This window comes from Podarcis pityusensis, assembly GCF_964106645.2.
Source record: "Podarcis pityusensis genome assembly, chromosome: 11".
Taxonomy (NCBI): Eukaryota; Metazoa; Chordata; class Lepidosauria; order Squamata; family Lacertidae; genus Podarcis; species Podarcis pityusensis.
This window is the reverse complement of record NC_138036.1, coordinates 17489301-17512539: the sequence shown is the minus strand read 5'-3', so window position 1 is coordinate 17512539 and position 23239 is coordinate 17489301. Positions and strand designations below refer to the sequence as shown.

Below are 23239 nucleotides of genomic sequence, written 5' to 3'. Positions count from 1 at the left end.
GTCTGCTCACACAAAACTTGCCTGTACAACTTGCCTGATATGTCCACATGAGGGTCATTCAATAATGCCAGCTAGTGGTTATTATCTCAAGCTTTCCAGTGCAACTTTCCAGGCATTTTGTGATTAGATAAGTGATGGCATAATTGCATTAGAAAGTGTGGTGTTACAACTGCATTTTCTCTGCGTAAGCAGCACATCTGGAAGCACCCTGTGACTGCTTTAAGAATTTGCAACAGAATGCCAAGGCTTCAGTTCAAACCACCTCACCATGAATCAGGTGTGCTTATTATAGAGCAGCTGCAACCCAAAACCCATCCATCAACCTTTTATATCTCGATAGGCTGCTGAAAGAAAAGGGAATCTAGTAGACACTGAAAGGTATACCCAAAAGCTACCCCCCCAATAGGGAAAATATGCTTAGTGATATACTCAGAGCTGCATACCAGAAAACAGAGACTGCCCAAGGACCTAGTAATGCATTAGTTTTACATGAAGGGGGTACATAACGACAGCATGCAGATCAACATCTTCATGCATAAATATTGTTACACCCAAGGAATGTACGGCATCAGATATTATTTATTAATTTGTTTTTGTGAGCTGTCTTGCAATGAAGGTTTTCATAAAAGGTAGGGCTCAGAAATATTAGATGAATAAACAAATAAGTAGGCTGGAGCTGCACAAAGCTTAGGGGATTGTGAAGCATAGGTAGCCTCTCTTCCATGGGTAGCATCTTGCCTGTGACCCTTAGGAGGTGCTTTTCATCACATCTGCAGCACAGGCTTCAGTTCAAGCCACTTACTGCTCGTTTGTCCTTCTCGCAAACTAGTCATCCAATGCCAATTTAGATTTTAAAAAAATTACTGAAAAGTATCTGCGCTGGCCTAATGGCCAGGCAAGTTGCCATTCTGGCAGCATGGGTAGGCCTGCTAGCTGCTTATCTTTTCAACATGCCCAGGAATCCAGCAAAATGTTACTGGGGTGGGGGATGGATGGAGCGATGTGGACAAAGACTGCTTCCAGTGGAGAATGGAGAGAACTGAACAGGAGAGTTGTGGAGCAATACTGGGCTCATATATTTAACGACAAGTTCGTAAAGAACTTTAACATAATGGTTGGGAATTATAGGAGTTATAGCCCCAAACATCCTGAGAACTCTAGGTTAGTAAAGCTGCACACACCACTCAGATATAACTGTATTGTTGATATTCTATTATTTTATGTGCACTATTTTATGTTTTCAGTGCTGTAATCCACTCTGGGGCCTTAGGCAAATGGCAAGATATAAGCTTTATGAAGAGATATATAGACATACCCCCACCGCTGGATTTTACTGTTTCTTAGATATACATAAAACAGCTGAAAGTGCAGGAATGGGAATGGAGAAGGACATAAATACAGGTGGACTGGCTAAATATTCCTATACACAACAGACTTCCATCCTTTCAGAATGCTGAATTTCTTCCAGACTTTAACTCAAACGTCTTCTGGCATCCAACGAATAAAAACATTTCAATATTTGGCAGGGAGAGGAGATAATTAATTATAAAGAAATGAATCAAAGAGCACTTTGGACAAAGTTCATTTGTTTAGACTACACAACCAAGACTTGGGATCCAAGAATACAGTTTATCAGGTATTTTGCCAAGTCAAATGCTACTACTGTATCAAGGCAGCCATCTACCAAGAAGATAAGGCAGTCTGAGCAAAGACCAAGAGTCGGATTTCTAGTAGGTTTCGCAAAACAAAATTGGGCATACCCAACAGCTGGACCACACACTAGCAAATTCATACAAGTTATGAGACACACAAACTGTATATAGTTAGATGCCAAGAATTATTTGGGCTGGCCAAACAGAAAAGCCTCTGGCAACCCATACAGTATATGCATTTCAGCCCCTCATAATCTGTACATGCCGTGCTACTATGCATTTCATATGTGGGCATCCTGCAAAATGTAGCCATTAATGATGGATCTTCCACCCATCTATTGTTCTGACATACCAACAGGCAATGCCTATTACTCCAGGAAGCTACAGGAGTATCACTGGGAGTTACATCCATACCTATGGTCTATGGAGGAAGTTTCGTTCTTTCTTTCTTCTCCTAAGATTTTATCAAAGATCTTTCATAATAAAATAAAATAAAAGTAACTAATCTTTCCCCCCCCCCAACAAGTTTGTTTAATAAGAAATGGTCAGAGCCAGCTTTTTTCAGAACTAATCTAAATAACTAATCTAACTAAAAACAAAACAGAGAAAGAGAAAGGGAAAAGAGAATGCAGAGCCCTCTGTCAAAGGTAACCCTTGTCTCACACAGAAGGAGGTGTGCCCTTCCAGCTCTCACCTGGGAACTTTCCTTTCATCTCCCAGTCTCTTTTCCCTTTCTTGCCTCTCACTCAGGGCCCAGAGGAAGTTATGGGTATGGGGGGGGGCACTTCAAAAAGCACAAAGAAGAGACAGACCAAGGCAGCACAGCTGGTATAAGACAAATGAAAGAGGAACCAGCTTAAGAAGGGACAGAAGAAACAGCTCAAAGGCTTACTTCAGCCATACACTTATCAGCTAGGAGAAGTGCATCACTGGCTTCCCAAGGCCACCTGATTCCTCAGCCCAAGGAGGTCCTGACCAGCAAGTTCTGCTGGTTAATTTGCAGTTCCCTTCTGTAATCAGCTGCCTTGCAGATGCGGTGAGCATGAGACCAATGCTCATGGTCTACGCTTCCAGACAATATCCCTATGGTGACCAACAGTTATAAGGATGGGACTGAGGAAGCAGCACCCCCACACCCACCTTTGCTTTCTCATACATTTAACACACTGCCCTGCCCACGCTCATTTCTCATTGTGTACAACTGATGCTTCTCTTCTTAGACTTCGACAGGATGCAACTACCTTCCTGAGGCTAAGCCAGCCTGGGTCTTCTCTTGAGAACCTCACGCACATCACCTTCAGTTCCATGATGGAAAAGTGGTATATAAACGTACCAAATAAACAAAGAATACGGTGGAACTAGAAATAAATAAAGCATAATACATTTGTTACTGAACGGACGAAGGCCAAACCGCTGGAGTCTATTGTTTTGTAAAGAGGATTAGTAAAGGAATTAATAAAGCTCATGCACTGCTCAAAAGAAAATGAGGCATGGGGGTGATGCCCGCATTGCTGAAAAGTAAACATCAGAAAAATATGCCAAAATTAATCACACATTCGATTGAAGGCAGTCATCGAAACACAGGGCATTTAAATTCAATTTTGCGCCTGTGTCACGGACTAAAAACAAAAACTCGCACTGAAAAGTCTGAAGATCTACAAAATTACCCTTCAGCTGGAAGGGCTGACACGTAATCCACAATGCAAACCCATTTTACGTGTAACTGGCTTTTTAAAAGCGGTAGATTCCACATCTGCAAAACAGATTTTGTGAAATGCTTCTTATTGCCAAAGAGTGATTCAAAGCAATTTTAAAAGGGATTGAAATGCTCTCTTGGAAGGTAATGGGGACATATTCATGATCAGAGAATGTAAATAATTTCTGGAAACAGCTGACTCTCTTACTGAGTTCAGTTTTAAGCTCTTCAAATTTGTGTTTCTTTTGATTTTACAGAGACCCATTGCCCATGTAGCATACTCTGCATACTGTAATGTATAAAAGAGACACAATAAAAAGACATATGTCCAGTATGCCCTGGATTTATGGAGCTTTATTTTCTCACTGCCAAAGTGTGACTCTCCTCCCACCCACCCCAACATAAATTTAATCAAGACCACATACAACTAAACATAATGAGATGGAAAACTGTAAGCCAACTGAAACACCTGTGTGATTGGGAAATAGACAGGAGATGATGCTAGGGACAAGGTCGCAGAAGATTCCTGGGAGCTGGTTGGAGTGTATCACAGCAAGGTGAAAAGTGCTAGAATGCAAATGGGTGAATAGTAAATGGTGTGATGCAAGTCACAAACAACGAAGGCCTGCACTATTTATTTCTCACATTCCTATTCCACTTTTTCTCCAAGGAGCTCAAGATAATATACAGTGGTACCTCGGGTTAAGTACTTAATTCGTTCCGGAGGTCCGTACTTAACCTGAAACTGTTCTTAACCTGAAGCACCACTTTAGCTAATGGGGCCTCCTGCTGCTGCCGCGCCACCGGAGCATAATTTCTGTTCTCACCCTAAAGCAAAGTTCTTAACCTGAAGCACTATTTCTGGGTTAGTGGAGTATGTAACCTGAAGCGTATGTAACCCGAGGTACCACTGTATGTGGTTCTCCCCATCTCATCTTATCTCCACAAGAACCCTTTGAGGTAGGTCTGGCTGAGAAACCAGCTTCAAGGTTGAGTCATGGTTTCTCAGGTCCTAGTCCAACACTAACCACTATACAATGTATTACAATTCCCACCAAGCACTCTTCAGTTTGGAAAGCTGCTGTATTTTAGCATTTGGTTTTCAGAGATCTGATGTTTCAGTCTACACGCTCCTTTTCAAATACCACAAAAAGATCAACCGGAGATGTTCCCCAACTGCCCCAAAGTAGTAAGAATTTTTTATGAAATGGTCTTCCAATATTCATTTGTTGTTATTTTTTTAAACCCATTTTTTTAAACCCACTTGCAGGATGCTGCTCTGTACTCAGGACAGAAGGAGTAAATACCCTGAAACTACAGTCAACGCCAGAGGAGCTTTCCATACTTGTCTGGCAATAGATACTCTGAGTAAACTACATACCCCAAAATGATGCATCTGATTGAAATTAAGCTAATTTGAACCATATTAGAAAAGAAAAACCCATTCCTAACCATATGCAAAACAGGTTAAGAAAAAACAAAACAGAACAGAACAGCAGTAAGATATTCCATCCAAGGAGACAACCTCAACAGTTACAGTAAATCAGAACCACTGCTTAAGAATAATCTTAACAGTATAATGCCTAACCCAGTTTTAGTCTTTGAACAAGGCAGACAAATCAGACAACTGGTGAAACATATCTGAGACTTGTTCACTACTAGGCCCCCAGATTAACTCAGCATCTTCTGCACAAGCTGAAGATAAAGGAGATGCGTGTTAGATAGTGGTCCAAATGGGATATGTCCATGATGTTGCATCTTTCCATGCTAGAAGAGCCCTTTCAAAAACTGGACCAAAGCTGCCTTGGGATTACTCCTCCTGCACAACTGTGGACTTCCGAAGTCCCCCAAACACTGCAACAGGCTTTGTTAGCATATGGGCCACACTGGTCATGAACTGCAGTTGAGTAAGGCAGCATTTGATATGGTCTCAAAATGGGGAACTTCTAAGTCAGCCACAAACATTTAACATCATCAGTTCATTTAACAGCTCCCACAAACATTCAAGTGCAGAGTTTCATAGGCTTTGGATAGAGGAATTCTTAGGAGATAAGGATGACAAAAGGTATTTGTCAATTCTTCACATTTATCTGAAGAAAAACACACAGAGCAGAGACGCCTTAAGAGGTTTTAAAAGGACGGTTATTTATGAGAAGACTTTACGGAACAGGATCCACTTGCTTGTTTTATATAGTTAATTAGTTTTATTACACCAAAGAGAGTCATAAAGTCTAATGGAGTGGTGACAACTACAGAGGACTAGTCAATAAAACTTCTAAGGAATGCCTTAAACAAAGTAAGTAATTAACTGAAACTCACAAAGTGTCATGCTTTATGAGAACTGCATGGAGTGCATCTTTAAAATTAGAAGAACTAGTGATAAAACATATTTCCTTGATCACCAGAACTCAATCTTTCACCAGTGTGGCTTAAGGTTGGAGCTGGATGGGCAACTGCCTCTCCAATCTCTTTTCAACCGATACAATGATGCTAGCTGTCAAGTTGCCTTGAAACATTAAGAAAAAAGATGGAATAAGTATAAAGGAGAGAGTTGCCCGTGAGCAAATTTGGCTCTTGGGCTATAATAGTTTCCCCACCCTCAGTTTAATACGACATGCAAATAGGCCAAAATATACAGAAGCTGCAACTAACTGTGAATTCCCATTCGACATGCTACACTGATCCTTTGACATGGACAAAGACAACCCCAATGTTAACATAAGAGGCAACTGAGCTTCTGTATATAATTAAAGGATACTCTTTATTATTCTTGGCATGGTCTGCAGGTGCAAAATGATAAAAATGTTACAGAAAACTCCTGAAATATTTATTGTTGCCAAACACCATCTCCTATTCATTGATGCAAGTGTGGGGAATCTTTGGTCCATCAGAGGTTGCTAAATTGAAACCCAACCACCACTGGCCATTGGCCACGATTGCTAGGGCTGATGGGAGCTGTTGTTCCGCAACATCTGGACTGCTGCGCTAATGTTTTATTTGACTAAGTGTAATGTATATTCTAACTTTGCCCTTTTATGACCAACCCAATTTTCATACCGGTGAAGATATTGACTCACCCAGCAGCAAGGTTTACAGAAAATAATGGAAGGGGTCACCAGATGGCAGAAACAACCATAAAGATGATTTGCATTTAAGATTTCAAATACTTTCTGACACACTACGTGCTGCCATTCTTTTATGTATTACAGCAATTTTCATATTTTTAGCCTTCAAAGATTTACTATTGAAGCTGAACTTTTGTATCCTTTTTATAGCTCAACTTTTAGTTTGATATAGCTCTCTTCTACTCCAATTTTATTCACCTAGTCATCAAATCTGATCAACCAAATCCTTTGATATACTTGTGTTTGGCATTATTTGCTATATGAGACAAATTACTAAAGGGCACTGTCTGCTTTGGAGATCTTTGCCAGTAACACTCCATATAGGAAAAAAGCATGCCTTCTCAATCTATAAATCAGTACTCCTGATATCTATTGTTTTATTATTATTATTGCTGCAAAATACATGGAATTTGGCTAATGCCTCCCATAAAGTAGGAGAGACCAAAGAGATGCAGTGATTCCATTTTGGGTAAGGGATGCAGGAAAGGTCAACATATTTAAAATGAATCTTCTGGATAAGAAAAATAGGATGTAAGTCATCTCTATAAGGGATACATTAAGCTTCGATCAAAGGGGAAGTTTGATACAGGAAGTTCAGCTCTGGTTACCATAAACAGTGGGAAGTTACTCAGATATAGCTTTGCGTGAGGCAGAGAAAGTAAGAGTGAATCACTGAAAAAACAGGATGGCTTCTAAAGATCCCTTAGTTAAGGCTGTAAATAGTTTTGCAGTTCATCTGGGTTTAGAATTATCACCACCCAGATCAGAACTTTTGACTGAGGCTAACATGAAACAGCCATTACCATAGGCGATAACAGAAAGCTCTCAAAAGGAATTCTGTAAGCCAACAAATGTAGGCATTAGCAATTTGTTTTTTCAGCCCCATATGCTGCCATCTTATAACTCAACATCACAGGCAATTATGCTAACAATGAGCAGAAATCAAGAACTCCACCAAGGGGGTGAAGGCAATAAAAGAATAACATTCTGCAGTACTGTATACTTTTTATTTTCTTTTGGGTCAGTGGTTTGTGTACATACATACCAGATTACAACCCAAAGTAGATGTTAACTTAGTGAAATCCATTATTTTACATAAAGAGAGAAATTATTTACCATTATTTAATTATGGTGTTACTGCAATGGAAAAAGAAGAAGGAAATGTTAAATATGATATTTCTTTTTAACAATGAGCAGCACCATTGGTTCATTAAGTTGTAAATTCTTGTTTAAACAACATGATTAAGTCCAATTAATGCATGAAGGGGATAATACCATAGAGTAAGCTGTTGTGTCAGTCTTAGCGATATAACTTCCTCTTCCTTCTCCTTCCACTCGTAGCTGAGTAAGATTGTCTTCCATGAACATGGTCTTAACAGGGAGTCTGTAAGTGACTGTGGAGGGCAATTGTGGATTCACAAGTCATTCCACAGTGGAGATATAGGTTTCTGGGCAGGAGTTGATCATGGTGAGGGTTTGCCAAGCGTGCCTTCCTCTTAGCACGTTTCTCCCTTTCGTCCTGAGTTCGAGCGTCATCAAAGCCCATGACACCTTTGGTAAAGGCTGTTCTCCAATTGGAGAACTCGCAGGCAATGTTTCTCAGTTGTCGGTGTTTATACAACATTTTTAAAGATTTGACTTGAGAGAGTCTTTAAACCTCTTTTGTTGACGACCAGTTCGGAATAGAGTAGTTGGTTTGGAAGATGACAATCAGACATCCATCAGTCTAATGAAGTTGATGTTGAAGAATCATTGCTTTGACACTGGTGATCTTTGCTTCTTCCAATACACTGTCGTTAGTTTGCCTGTCTTCCCAAGTGACATGTCAACTTTTTTGGAGACACCGTTGATGAAATCTTTCAAGGAGCTGGAGATGGCATTGATAAGTGGTACAATAGCTTTGCAAACAAACATTTTGATTTCCCTGTGACTGTCCTGGTGCTCAAACACTCTGTGCTTCAATTGGGAAAAAGCTGCACTCGCAGAGCTCAGGCGATGCTGGATTTCAGCATCAATGTCAGCCCTTGTGGAAAGATAACTGCTCAGGTAGAAGAAGTGATGGATGCTTTCCAACACTGCACCATTGAATTGGATTGTGGCACTGCAGAAGGGTTGTTTTGTGCTTGTTGGTGTAGCACATTGGTTTTTTTGGATGTTGAGCGATAGGCCAAGCTTTTCATAAGCCTCTGCGAAGATATTTAGGATGGTCTGAAGATCATCCTCTTAGTGTGCACTTACCTTGCGAGGAAAGAGGTAATCAAGCTTATTGTTGTAACCCAAGTCTACCTGAGAAGTTTAGCATGTGAAGAGGTTGAAGCTGGTTGCTCGTGCTCAACCACAAGCTCAAGCAGCTACTATTGAATTTCTGTACCAATGATCTAGGAACTTTCATCACTTTGTAACTAAGCTAAGTTTTACTGCCTGTGCAACTTTTCTGACTAATGCATGGAAAAGCACATGAACATGACCTTTGAAGAGTCTGTAGGTAAACCAGTTTTCAATTTGCCGAACATGTGGATTTTTCCTATGTTAGGGGAAGAGGGTAATTTTGGAACTCACTTAAAAGGGCCTATTTTAAAGGTCTGACAGCCTATATTTCCATGCTTTGTTTTGCTGCATATTTAGTGACTCTAAATCTCTGCTGGAGTTCTCTCACCAAAGAGGACTTGCCCCAAACTTGAATCCTGTCATCCAGGAATTCTCAGACAGACAGCACCAACAACACTTTTTTCAATATCCCCAAAAGGACATTCATTTAAATTTAACCAGTCAACAGGCATGTGATTAAGCAACTAAAAATTATTTAAATCAAATGACAATCTTCTTCCTTTTAAAGTTAATGGCAGGATGTACATCCTCCCCACTGTGCTGGTATGAGTTTATGTAAAAGTGGGGGTCAAACAGCAGTATAACTATCACTTGCCTCCTTTACATCTGAGCAGGACACTGTTGGTGCTGTATCACCAGACTGGATGGCTTACTGCTCAATGAATTTAGAGCATGCTTTGTGTAGAAAGACCTTGAGAGCCTGGAAGATAAAGAGAAGTTCCTAAGGCTACATTCCTGAAACAGATCCTACTTTTGCAGGAGTAGCTTCAGGATTGTCTCCCACAGCACAAAGGCAAGAATTCAAATGGATAATTATCAACATTTATATTCTCAAAAGCCAAATATTGTCTCTAGAAGAACTCCACAGGATCTGGAGTCTCCAGTGAATTGATCCCAAATGCGGAAGAGCTTTGGAGTGAGGATAAACAGAAGGGATGTCAAAAGCAATGGCGAGAGTTGCTAAAGGTTACATGTTTTAAGAAGGGAAAGACATATTTTTGACAACACTTGATCATACTGCTACATTATAGAACATGTGCCTTACTTAACTCAAGCTTGAACACCAACCCAGATTTATTCCAGTTTTTAGAGGGCAAATCTAAACTATATGTCCAAGCTTAAGAGATTTTAAGGTTTAAAAGGAATTGGGAAATGTGTGTGTGTACACACACCATTAAAGGTAAAGGGTAAAGGGACCCCTGACCATTAGGTCCAGTCGTGGCCAACTCTGGGGTTGTGGTGCTCATCTCGCTTTATTGGCCGAGGGAGCCGGCGTAGCTTCCGGGTCATGTGGCCAGCATGACTAAGCTGCTTCTGGTGAACCAGAGCAGCGCACGGAAACGCAGTTTACCTTCCCGCTGGAGCAGTACCTATTGATCTACTTGCACTTTGACGTGCTTTTGAACTGCTAGGTTGGCAGGAGCAGTGACTGAGCAATGGGAGCTCACCCCGTCATGGGGATTCGAACCACAACCTTCTGATCAGCAAGTCCTAGGTTCTGTGGTTTAACCCACAGCGCCACCCGCGTCCCACACTATTATCAATAGCATACACACACTATTATCAATAGCATAATCACCACTACTCTTGTTATTCATTAAGGTAAATACACTTTGTTGAAAAATAAAGTTCCCAGTTTCACACAGCCACATTTTTAAAAGATATAAAATGGAAATAGGTCCTCCTAGGGCCCTAAGCAATGTGTCTGCTACTGTCCCTGGAGAGGAAACACATTATTTTTGTGATGTGCCAGGGTTTTGTTTGCCTCTAGCCCTAAAATCTCATCTGTTCCCAAATCCCTCTCAGTTCACTGCACAGCCTTCTTCCACCTTGAAACCAGCCACACAAGAAAAGAGTTCATTCAGAGTATGTGTTCAGCCAAAAGAAGAGCCAACCGTTTCTAGCTATTTGAAATGAAATCAAAACATGAGCCATTCAATCCATATAGCAGTAGGTATATAACTGTGCGACAGGCCTGCAGGTTCCACCTCACAGCCACGAAAGAACAACTATAGGTGCATTGTAATAATCCCTTCCAAAACAATATTTGTGCAAGGATTAAGGATGCACCATTTGCAGATAGGAGCCACAATCCAGACAAATCACTGCATATTTAACTCTGTGCTCAAGAGTTTCCTTTATTAAACAGGAAACAGACACGCACCACACTATTGAAGAAGAAACCTTTGACAGCTGGAGGAGTTGTGCATTTTTATGATGTTTATGCATGTCAGCCAAATGCAAAACCCATACTTTTAATACTAACGGTTGTGCCCAACCAAGTTTTAGTCAGAGGAGATGCACTGAAATTAATGGACCCAAGTTAGCTGTGGCCATTAATTTCAATGGGTCTATTTTGAACAGGACTAATGGTGGATACATCCCTAGATTACATTAATATTGTGGATTGTGTTTTATGAGCTCTCTAGGTTGCTGTCTTCTTATTGCGCGCGCACACACACACAATTTTTTTGTAGGTAGGTTTGTATTACTCTTTTAATTTTTGTGAGCAAGTGCTGTTTATAGTGTAAAAGATGGTCAGTACATTTTCTAAATAAATAAATAAATAGATAGATAATTATGGAAGAAGACTGGTCTTCAGTGGCTGGGACACGTTCTACAAGTGGGTTGTGCCCCTGCCCCCTTGCAAAAGTGAGCTGCACTGGTGTTACCACCACTAATTATATTTTTTATTTCCAAAGAATCCAAATCCAAAGAAAAAGATAGGGAGAGGGGGAGGGGGAGGGAGGGGAGAGGGAGAAGTGACCAGATGAAAAGGAAGAAATAATTTCTTTGCTTTTAGGTAGTTGTGTAGACAAAGCTATTTTGGTAGCCATTGCTTTTTGGGCTGTGCATGGCAACCTGCTCCTGTCACAAAATTCAGCAACTGAAAATGCACAAATCCTAGCCTGCCCTCCTTTGTACATGGGAGAAAAACACGGATGCATGACTAAAAAAAATTAAAAAGGAGTTCCTTATTGCAGTTTGAGATTAAACGTGGGTTCTGCATCCAGCAAACCATCTGAAGAAGTGCAGAAGGCAAAGGGAAGCGCTTTTCTGTGTGAAATGAAAACATGCGAAAGTCCTTGTGAACATGCATCCACCCTCATGCAGGGATCGAGCAAGGACTAGTGTGGGTACACTTTACTAGGTTTGGGGAGATGGCCCCATTAACATGAGGCTAAATTGTAGGTGATGCTTGAGGATATTCAAATCTGTTTCCCTGTGTCTATATGGGGTGCCCAGGTCTCCAAAACAACAACAACAACACCCCATTAGAACCAAAATCAAGAGCAATGTCAGAAGAAGCAAAGGAAGAGGACAGTGAGAGAAAATGACGTGCTCTCTGAAAGATTACCAATCCCTATAGTTTCACTGGCCATTTTCTCTGCATAAACAGAAGAAACCAAAGGGATGTTGAAGCTGACCAGTAGCAAGATGGAGGAACAAGCACTATAAGCATCAGGGACACTGAGGCTTGAGGGCCAATTAGAGCCACGGTTGCTAACAGGATTCACGGGCACCAGGCTGTATGTGAGCAAGTGTTATAGACCTCTGGTCTCCAAGGGGCACAGAAGAACTAACACTAGTTCCTAAGGTCAGGAAACAGCACCCAAAGGGCATTGTGTATGATGAATATACAAAACATGCCATACTGCCAGGGTTTGTCTAGAAATACAAATCAGGTGGCCAGAAAAACAAGTTTAAACAACACCAGCAACTGATTTTCCAGTTTTTCAGACACAGGATCCCAGGGACAAGAGTGGTCCATCTTACAAGTTTGTACCAAGCCAGAGAAATCATGCTTGGACACTGGCCTTAGTGTGTCTTTTGCCCATAATTAAAAGCAAATGTCTACCACTTTCTTTTTTCTTTCTTTCTTTAAGCAAATACACGTCCTGGGCAGCTCCAATGATTAAACAGGTTTAATGCCACCCAGATGCTGACATAAGCCAGTATAAATACTTACAACTCAACCATATCACTGCATTAGTACATTTCACTGAGGCTTACTAGTAAAGTGCCATCATTGACAGCAATTAAGCACTGTCTAAAATGTACCAACTACATATGGAAAAGTCAACATTGAAGACAGCCCTGTATAAGGAAGTTTTTATTGTTTGATATTTTATGGTGTACCTATACTTTGCTGCAAGCTGTCCAGAGTGGCTGGGGCAACCCAGTCAGATGGATAGCATATAAATAATAAAATAATTATTATAATAATTATTATCAGCAGCATTGGAGAATTCTTGTCCAGATAACAAAACCCAGGACCTTATTTACATTTTCCCAGTTGACAGTCCAGTTAGTCCACCTAAATAAGGATAACTGCATCTTTTAGGAATCTGGAGGAGATCCCTTAATCTCTTTTGATTTGATACTGCAATTATCTTGACGCGGTTAGTATTTATTATTATTAATTCAATTCATTTATCCCCTTACACCAAAGCTTCAAAACAACTTGCAGAGACAGAGAAAAGAATAAGCTTTGATTGCAATCAATAAAATATAAGAAAAGTAAAAACACAGCACAATAAGCCAAACCACAAGAAAATAATCACAATTATGAGAACCACCTCCCCAAGTAGCATAAATATTCTTAGTAATGAAGTGGTACCTGCCATAAGATTTTGCAGTTCAGGATGCTCTGATTCATGGCTAGCTGGCTTGCACCCAGCCTCCTTAAAATATTGCATTCCACTCCCCCCTCCATTGGTTTTCTGCCCTCCCAGAACAGTCAGTATTGCACAGCACTCAGTCCTCATTGGGTGGTTGAGAAGGAGGTTCGCCTGATAATTCTCCTGTACCTCTGTAGGTCTCATGTTCCTTCAACCAAGCTAAAAACCTCTCCCTTGAGTGCGGGGTGGGGAAGGTGCCATTTTGGACACATAAGCAGCAGAACTCGGAAAACTGAAATTGCTATCCTCCACTGTCTTTTGCCCTGGCAACGCTGCATTTCCATGATGCCTCCTTCCTTTCCCACAGGTGGTGAGGCAGAACCGGAGTCCTACTTGGTTGACCTAGATGGCCAATAAAACTGGGACACTCTGTGCCAGGGCTATTTACACAGCAAGAATAGCCTGGCCCTTGCTGTATTCTGTTTTGCACCAGCTTTGACAAAGAACATTCTGCTCCAGGTGTAATTCACAAGAATGTGAAAGAGAGCAGAGTAAAGCAATCAGCCAAAGAGAGACACCTTTTCTCACTCTTTCTTGCATATCGGGTCTCCCTATAAAAATCTGTCCAGAGTAACATGGACGATTTATGGGTTGGTACATTCAGCATACATCAGGGCTCTCTGTTCTGTTCACAAAGAGATTCCCACTGTTTTTGGCTGTCCCAGCAATTCATCATGTCTCCATTTACAACTGAATGAATAAACTATGTGCTGCAAAGTCCAATCCACAACTTTAAAAAATGCAACCACCAATGAAAATACAAAAGGCACCCGAAAGCTTTTGATTAAATGTGAGACTGAATGTTGATGATGCCACTGAGTTTTCAAGAGGCATGTTTTTCAGAGCTCTATATGAAGACATCTGGGATCCAATTATAAAAAGGCTTGATTTTGTGATTCAGGCTAAGTGGATTCTCTTGTTTTCCAATGGCAGCTTTAAAAAATCTACCGCTGATAAACGGAGAATGCTCCAGATATGTAAACTACAAACCTGGATCAAAAGGAAAACATTATATTTATCGTTTTAGCAAACAAAATGAGTCTGGCCATGAAATCAACACACATGGCTAACATTTAGCATCTGAATTAAATTAAAGGATTAACATGGTGGCTTTTGATGCACTGCTAGAAAATAGGACATTTCACACAAAGCTACAGGCAGCAGAACTATATCTCCTCTAATGCCACTCACTTTAGTCCCAACTTGAGAGTCCTTTGTATGGGTAAAGGGGCAATCTAGAACGAACACCAGGACTTATGTGGATGCATCAAGCAAACAACAGACAGTGCTGGAGAGAACTTGAAGAGGCATGTGTCCAAAGATGGATGCGAGACACTGTGTAGAAGAATAAATTAAAACAGAAATGAAAAATCATACCATTTATGCCCTTTAAAAAACGGGGGTGGGGTGGGAAAGTATATCAAACCAAACAAATACTGAATCATTTTACACAACTTTTTGGAAAATTATATTAAAATTTTGATACAAATTTGGAGACAGCAAGTATATGCCTGGACAAACTGAGGGTACATTAACTGGACAGAGTCCACATGGAATATTTAAACCAATCATTCAGATATCCTCAGCGCAATAAAGAATCTGAAACCTGGAAAGGCTCCTGGCAGTGATGGCTATATAGGAGAATATAATAAAAAAATACAACACAGAGCTCTCCCGCTTTCTAGGTGTTTTGTTTAATCCTATTAGGCGAGGTGGACCCATCCCAGGTACTCTTATCATTACAATACTACCCAAACCAGACAAAGATGATGAACAACTGGATTCTTACAGGCAAATTTTATCATTAAGCATAGATACAAAACCTTTCCCCACATCTTGCCTGAGAGATTGGCAGTCCTTGCTACCAGTTGCATACAATAACCGAATAAATCTCCTTTTTTACATAATCCAGGATTTTACTCCCAAGATAAGATGCAACAATTTAAAGCCCGGAATATAACAGAATCAGTGATTTCTACAGAAACACTACTCCAGCGACAAGAGAGTTACTGAAAGAAAAATATTCAGGAATACCACATTCATGAATTCAGAACCATCAAATTCTCCATCAGACTTTCTAACCCTGAAGTCTGGGCTCATGCAACTTGACTAGTTCTGAAAATATGTTAAGACAAAATTCAGTATGTGATACAGGATTGCTCTCCAAAATATACAGGATTCTATTGGCAGCCTCATTGGGTTCCACAGATACCTTAAAACAACTATGGGAAACTATTGACTCAGAAAAGTGGCAAGCCCTCTGGGACAAACCTTTATTTCACAGTATCTCAGCACACATTTGGAGAATGCATCTAAGGTTATCCACAGGTGGTACCTGTGCCCTCCCACACCCTGAGAAGAATTACTTAAACAAGTCCAGCTTCCTGTAGGGGCATGGAGGGATGTGTACATGATCCCATATGTGATGGCTTTGCCCTGTTATTCAGTCTTTCTGGAAGAAAATGTTTTATGAAATAGGCCACATCACATCACATTTACCTATGGACCTGATGATGACCCTTTTATCCTTACTGGATGGCTCAGAAACTGAGGGTTTTAATAAAGAACTACTTTGATTCCTTGTTTGCAGCAGCCAGGCTCACAGTGGCCAAACAGTGGAAGTCAGCAACAGGAGACTTGCAAGGCTACTGATGTCTCCAGATCTGGACCACTGCTTTAATGGAAAAGTGAACCTTACACCAGCCAAAAATGGACAACATTTTCTAAAGTTTGGCATCCATTTATTGAATATATGAAAGTAAAGGAACACAATCATGCTGCCCTCTTCTCATGGATTCCTTTGGAAAAGGATGCTATGCTTATGAAGGGTAATTGTATGGAGTTGTATGATTCCTTTCCCTCTCTCTCCTCATAGCCCTCCTTTCTTCTTCTTCTTCCTTTTTTGCTCTGATATTTCTCTTTCTCTTTGTTGCCGTTACTATTGCTTTTGATGCATAATGAAGTGAAAATAAAAGCAGTTGCCAAAAGAAGATGGTGATGATGTGACCGAGGTGGTCATAACTACACCAAGTCAGGAGTGAAGCAAAGATCCTCGATATAATCCAGTCGAATGCACCGCTGGTTGCCATCACTATAAGATAGTTTACTTCCCTTTGGCAATAGAAAAAGGGTTTATCATTTATTAATCCGAGTACTGAGTACATGTCATCGTGTTACTCCAGCCGTTAACTTATTTATAAGAGCAACTACCACCATGTTGATTAGTCTGCCTGATGTAGTTGGTACTGGACACCTTTCCAGAAAAGAAGAGTAACACAATATGCTAATTTTATTATTTATTAAGTTTACTAGGATTAACTCGGTTTCCAAACCACTAGTCATTAGCTAAAATCTCGCAACAATACCCTATCTACAACTCAGCAGTCTTAGCTGACCTGTCCCTTAAAATGGAGACATTCTAGGTAACAAACACAGTCCTTTTACCTTACTTCCTTTGGGAAGGCGCACATTCTGCTGGGTGCATGACAATGTACCCAGTCATTATCAGCAAAGGGAAGCCCAAGCAAACCTCCTACAGAAACTTATGTATGTACAGGTTATGTCCACACAGTGCTACCAGAACAGGAGAAGTTCATAGGCTTCCCAGCATGCATTGCAGTGTGCCTGGAAGTACATGAGCTCAGACAAGGATCAAGAGGGAAAGAACTCAACAGGGAAAGTCCTCTGTTGGTATCTGCTCCTCCTCTAAGAACTGTGCATGCATGGAAGGGATCAACTGTGCCTTTGATATTTATAAATGCAACTATTTAAAATGACATGACTACATTTCTTTCACGTGGCTTGAAAACCAAACATGCACAGAGGCAAGAGCTTGGTGATTTTGCTAGGGAAAGTAAAAGCAGAAAGATTCAGCTCAATGGACTTCTCATCAGTCTGAGCCTTCTTTCACATTACTGTATTTAGAAAGATCATTTTTATGAAGCATGATGGAGAAGGTCTCTCCCCCCCTTTACAGTCTTTAATGTGTGTATTTTTCTATATAAAAAATGTGCAGTTCAAAGTATGTAACTATCTCAAAATGCAAGCTGTTCCATAAGGACCTTTTTCAGTCCAGCAGCTAACATTTTAATCAAGGCAAACCTTAGAAAATCACATAAACATACATAGTTTATAAAGACAAAAATAGCTTTACTAAACCTTTTGTAAACATGCAACACTCAATAACAGCCAAAACAGTGAAAGTGAGTAATGATTCACAGTTCTGTGCACCAGGACAGCTTGTTGGGTATGCAGCCTTAATGAGTTCTCTGCTAAATGTACATATAAATAGGGGAAGCAAAATCCAAAGGCCTGATGTGAAGGATTAACTATGTATTTTGCAGATAAAGCTGATCACATCCATGATCTCCACCCCCATCGTTCGGCCCGGACACTGAGGTCCAGCTCCGAGGGCCTTCTGGCGGTCCCCTCACTGCGAGAAGTGATGTTACAGGGAACCAGGAAGAGGGTCTTCTCTGTGGTGGTGCCCACCCTGTGAAACGCCCTCCCATCAGATGTGAAGGAAATAAACAACTATCTGACTTTTAGAAGACATCTGAAGGCAGCCCTGCTTAGGGAAGTTTTTTAATGACTGATGTTTTAATATATTTTTAATGTCCTGTTGGAAACTGCCCTGTGGCTGGGGAAACCCAGCCAGATGGGCGGGGTATAAGTAATTAATAATTATTATTATTATTATTATTACAGTGGTACCTCGGGATAAGTACTTAATTCGTTCCGGAGGTCCGTACTTAACCTGAAACTGTACTTAACCTGAAGCACCACTTTAGCTAATGGGGCCTCCTGCTGCTGCCGCGCCGCCAGAGCACGATTTCTGTTCTCACCCTGAAGCAAAGTTCTTAACCCGAGGTAATATTTCTGGGTTAGCGGAGTCTGTAACCTGAAGCGTATGTATCCCGAGGTACCACTGTATTACTATTACTACTACTACTACAACTGGTGTGCCATTGTTGCTATAGTGTTGGAGTTGGTTGGGACTAGCGTAATATCTGGACATATTATTGTCTGGATATTATAATTATGGATACCTTTAAGTTCTAGAACCTGATGATACGGCCTATCTGCTTGGGAGGATGAGACCTATACCTTGTCTCCTTGATCCTTGTCCTTCCCAGCTGCTGAAATCTTTCATGTCAGGGCTGCCTGCGTGAACCTGAGAAGTTGTGACCACCTCCTCAAGGGAGTGCTGACAGCTGCCCTTAAGAAGGCAGTAGCGAGACTCTGGTTAAAGAAGGGTAATTACCACCCAGCTTCAAATGTTCTCTTTTCGGGCAAGTTAATAGAGTGGTTTGTGGCTTGATTTCCATATAATAGCTGGCATCTGAAGACTGTGTGAAAACCTCCATCCCTTTCTGAAAGCAACTTCCTGTATTACCCAGCAAGCTGCTCCAGGCCAAACTAGATGTAATGTTAAAAGCGCAATGGCTATTTACACTTTTTAAAAAGCCATTGGAGGTGTGGGGAGAACTGGGGGGACAGATCGTGGGGAGGGAGAGTTTGCAGCTGTCCACTCCTGCAATTCCAATGGCAATTGTCTACACCACCTGCTAGGCTGTGGTCTGCATTTAAGGGAACTTTAGCAGAAACCTTCAATGCAGCTTCAGGAGCTGTGGTCAGGGTGTGTGTCTGTGTGAATTGATATAAATGATAAAAACAAGACGAGGCTGCGGTTTCATATTTCAGGAAAGGAAAGTGCAAGATTCACACAGCAAGGCTGAAACAGCTGCCAGCAGAGAGTAGCAAAAAGCAAGGTACTGTCTCATAATGACCTTAGAGATGGTGCATCTGAGGTATATCAACAAAACATGGGAGTGTTAATAATTGGGGTGTGTGTGTGTGTGTGTGAGGGAGAGAGAGAGAGAGAGAGAGAGAGAGAGAGATTTCTTTAACCAACACGGTATAGCTTATGATGTTTCCCAAATACTTTTCCCTATGCCATTCTGGCAGGAGAAAGGTGGAGAGTGACAAACAGCTAACAACACTATCCAGGAGAGACTATCAATGGCTACTAGTCACCAAATCAATGTTCCACTGCCAGAGATAAGTGAGAAGTGAGAAGAGTGAGAAGAGTGCTACAGTGCTGTGGCCCTACTTTCAGGTTTTTCATAGGCATCTGGTTGCCCACTGTGAGATCCAGATGTTGGACAACCGGGCCAACGGCCTGATCCAGCAGATGTTTATGTGGTTAAAAAAGAGAAAGGGATGGTCTTCTTCTGGTCTATAATCACAAAGTTGCATCCAGTCAACACACAGAACCCCACTATGTGCAGATAACTGGAACTGCTTGGGGCTATCCACTGCTCTACTCAGGATGTGCCTTGCGTAAGGACAAATATTAGAGATTATATGCTACCGATCTTTATAGGGGATGAATATTTCCTCTCTCAGATGTGAATCACTACTCTGGTTTCTGCACCCGACTGCTGCAGTTTGCCTACCAACCACTTGTACAGAAACCACTTGCACTCAGCACGGTCGGGGCTCTGGCCTGCTTTGGCTCAGGGTATGTGAATTTAGATGACAACACAGCAGTCATCTAGCTTTCACTTTAATTCTCAGCTACAAGTGTGTTTGGTTCCAGCATTTTAGCGTGTGCATACACACACACACACACACACACACACACACACACACACAGAGTGGTCGGTCTTGAAAGCACTATTTGGTGCTTTCATACACTTACTTCCCCCGTGCTTCCAATTAACCTTGTGCCTGATCGTTTGCACAATAGAAGAAATAAAGTACTACAAGCCAGGTATTTATTTTGGGTAGAAAGAACGGACACAGTCTAGTAGTTTTACGATGATGAAGGAAGATCTGCATCTTATCTCAGAGTTCAACTCTGGGAGAGCGGAACATTTGCCAGTAGATGCTAAATCACACTGACACCCATGCACGTACATCTCAATAAGGAGAGATTTGACAGTAAAGTTTCCACTGCCGCAGAATGAACCAAAGTGCAGAGCATCCATCATATTGCTTTTGTTTCAAAAGGCCGTGTAGAGTAATTTGAGGGTTTAGACTAGAAACATCCTAAGGTGCAGAAAGGCCAGTAAAACTGTTAACACCTCCCTAAGACACCCTACAAAACACAGTATTTTAGGCAGCAATACAATAAAAAATAAAGAGGAATATGATGTACTATTAAAAGCATTTTATCTTGCTACTGAGGTGCTCTGCCTTGCTGTTATCCTTAGCATGCTCCTTAACTTCTTGACCTTCACTGTGCAAAGTGTAGGTTCTTGCATGCACAACTAAGGAAGCAGACTATGGTGTCCATCAGCCTTCACAAACTTGGTGCCATGCAAATGTTTTGGACCACAATGCCTGTCAAGCCCAGCTGGCAGCTACTCTGCACTCTGGAGCAGGTAATATTGGGTGCTTTCATCCTTTTGTTTCCCTCATTCCTCGATTTCTTTCCAGTTTTCTGATTGGATCTTGCTGGCCTCACGTGGTCCAAACCCATGCAATTTGGATGCAAGTTTTCTTATTGTGTACAACCTGCAAGATGTCTAGTGCTTCTCCCCTTCCACTGTAATGGTACCTATAAGCTTCCCGTCTGTCTGTGTCTGTCTCTCTGTGTCACCCTCCCCAAAGAAATAAACAAGTTTAAGCAGGTGATATATGGGAACTCTGCATGAACATTACACTGATTAACCGGCTTGGTATTTTGTACTTACTTTTTCTTAAAAATCATTTTTATTGATTTTCCAATAAAGACAGCCAATCAACATGTCCACATCATAATCTAATTAAAAACAAAAAATAAAATAAAAAGACCAAATTGTAACCCAAATTTTAATTATTAATTTTTCCGGGTTCCCCATAGTCTGGACCTCTGAAGTCTATCTCTGAAGTCTATCTCCAAATCTTCAGTCCTGCCTCCTCTCATTGTTTTCATATTTCATATTTCATATTTTCCACATCCCAATCTTAACGCTTTATGTACTTACTTTTTCTACCTTTTTCAATAAATGGAAACCTGACTTTTAGTCAAATCGGACTCTGTAATTTCCCCTTTGTGAATGAAATGCAAGGCAATGTCTCCCTGGTGCGTCATAACGCTAGGATCTTGGAAAAAACACACCTCCATTGTGACATTTGTTTACATGCACGTTTACATGTAGTAGTAGTAATAATAGTAATACTACTACTACTACTACTACCACCACTACTACTACTACTACTACTACTACTAATTTATTTCTTACACTCCGCCCATCTGGCCAGGCCTCCCCAGCCACCCTGGGCGGCTTCCAACAGGGTATTAAGAACACTATAAAACATCAAACATTAAAAACTTCCCTAAATAGGGCTGCCTTCAGATGTCTTCCAAAAGTCAGGTAGTTGTTTATTTCCTTGACATCTGATGGGAGGGTGTTCTACCGGGTGGGTGCCACTACCGAGAAGGCCCTCTGCCTGCAATGTGTGATCAGAACATGTGTAGGCTTGGTAATAATCTCTAGATTACCAATTTATGTGGCAAAACAATTCGGTCTGGCTTTTCCCCAGATCTGAGATTTCAAGAATTGCAAAGTTGTTTGAAGCTTTAGATTGACCCCGAACCTATTTTATGTGTGTATAAAATTGTTACCAAGCCTATACATAGCCCCAAGCATGTGTTCTATGTAAATGTGCATATAACCACGTTACTACAGAGGTGCAATTCTTCAAGATTCTGGGTCCTGAGTCTTGGAGTGCCAAGGGGGATGTTCCCTTGCACTTGCAACCACCTCAGGCATAAAACTCACACAGAACTGCGAGCTTTTGCCTTCTATTCTTTTTTTCAAACAGATTCACCATGCATTCCACCTGCCATATTGCCTTATTGGCAATAAGAGGTACAGAGCATGCTGGCAATAGTAGACCCCATATGCATCTCTGGCAAAGAATAGGCTAACTAGTTTTTAGATGCATGCAAACAAACTTAGTTTTCAAACAAAATTAACACACTGAATTCAATCAGCAAATGTTTGGATGTAGTCATACATGTTAAAAGGAAGAAAAATACACAGTGTGACTATCACCTAGAGAAAGGCCACGAGATTTAGGTTAACACATAAGTTTGTGTTTGTATTTAAGCCTGTAGCTCTTGAGATTTCCAAACAGGGATCAGAGTGTTGGTGCAACATGCAATCTACCAGTTCACTCCCATTTGAAGTGAGAATACAGTGGTACCTCGGGTTAAGTACTTAATTCGTTCCGGAGGTCCGTACTTAACCTGAAACTGTTCTTAACCTGAAGCACCACTTTAGCTAATGTGGCCTCCTGCTGCTGCTGCGCCGCCGGAGCACAATTTCTGTTCTCATCCTGAAGCAAAGTTCTTAACCTGAAGCACTATTTCTGGGTTAGCGGAGTCTGTAACCTGAAGCGTATGTAACCCGAGGTACCACTGTATGCTCTTCTGCCAGGCTGGCAATTACATTTATTTTCCTGATACACTTGAGAACTTGATTAGATGAACAAGTTATACTACTACTAACACGTATGACCTGGGGGGGGGGGGCGACATTCAGCAGTGACAATGCTTAGAAGCAGACTTTTAAAGATCTAGCATGTATTTCAATGGGACGAGTGTACTTATCGTTCTCTGGACTGCACCTAACCTAATGCACATACTATTTTATATATAAAAAACCCAACAAAATCATTCCAAGGCTAACCCCCGCCCTTTAAAAACAAGAACTTGCTCATCTTTTCAGCAACAGTTGTATATATTCTTCAGGACCACTGAAA

The 23239-nt window shown here is 41.1% G+C and overlaps 2 protein-coding genes across 2 annotated transcripts in view; one reads left to right on the top strand and one right to left on the bottom strand.

Annotated features, from left to right (window-relative positions):
- Window positions 1–23239, bottom strand: part of WDR70 (WD repeat domain 70) — a 119433-nt gene that overhangs the window by 51013 nt on the left and 45181 nt on the right. The gene's annotated exons all lie outside the window — the stretch shown is intronic.
- The window catches only part of GDNF (glial cell derived neurotrophic factor), a 123217-nt gene that overhangs the window by 99359 nt on the left and 619 nt on the right, over window positions 1–23239 (top strand). The gene's annotated exons all lie outside the window — the stretch shown is intronic.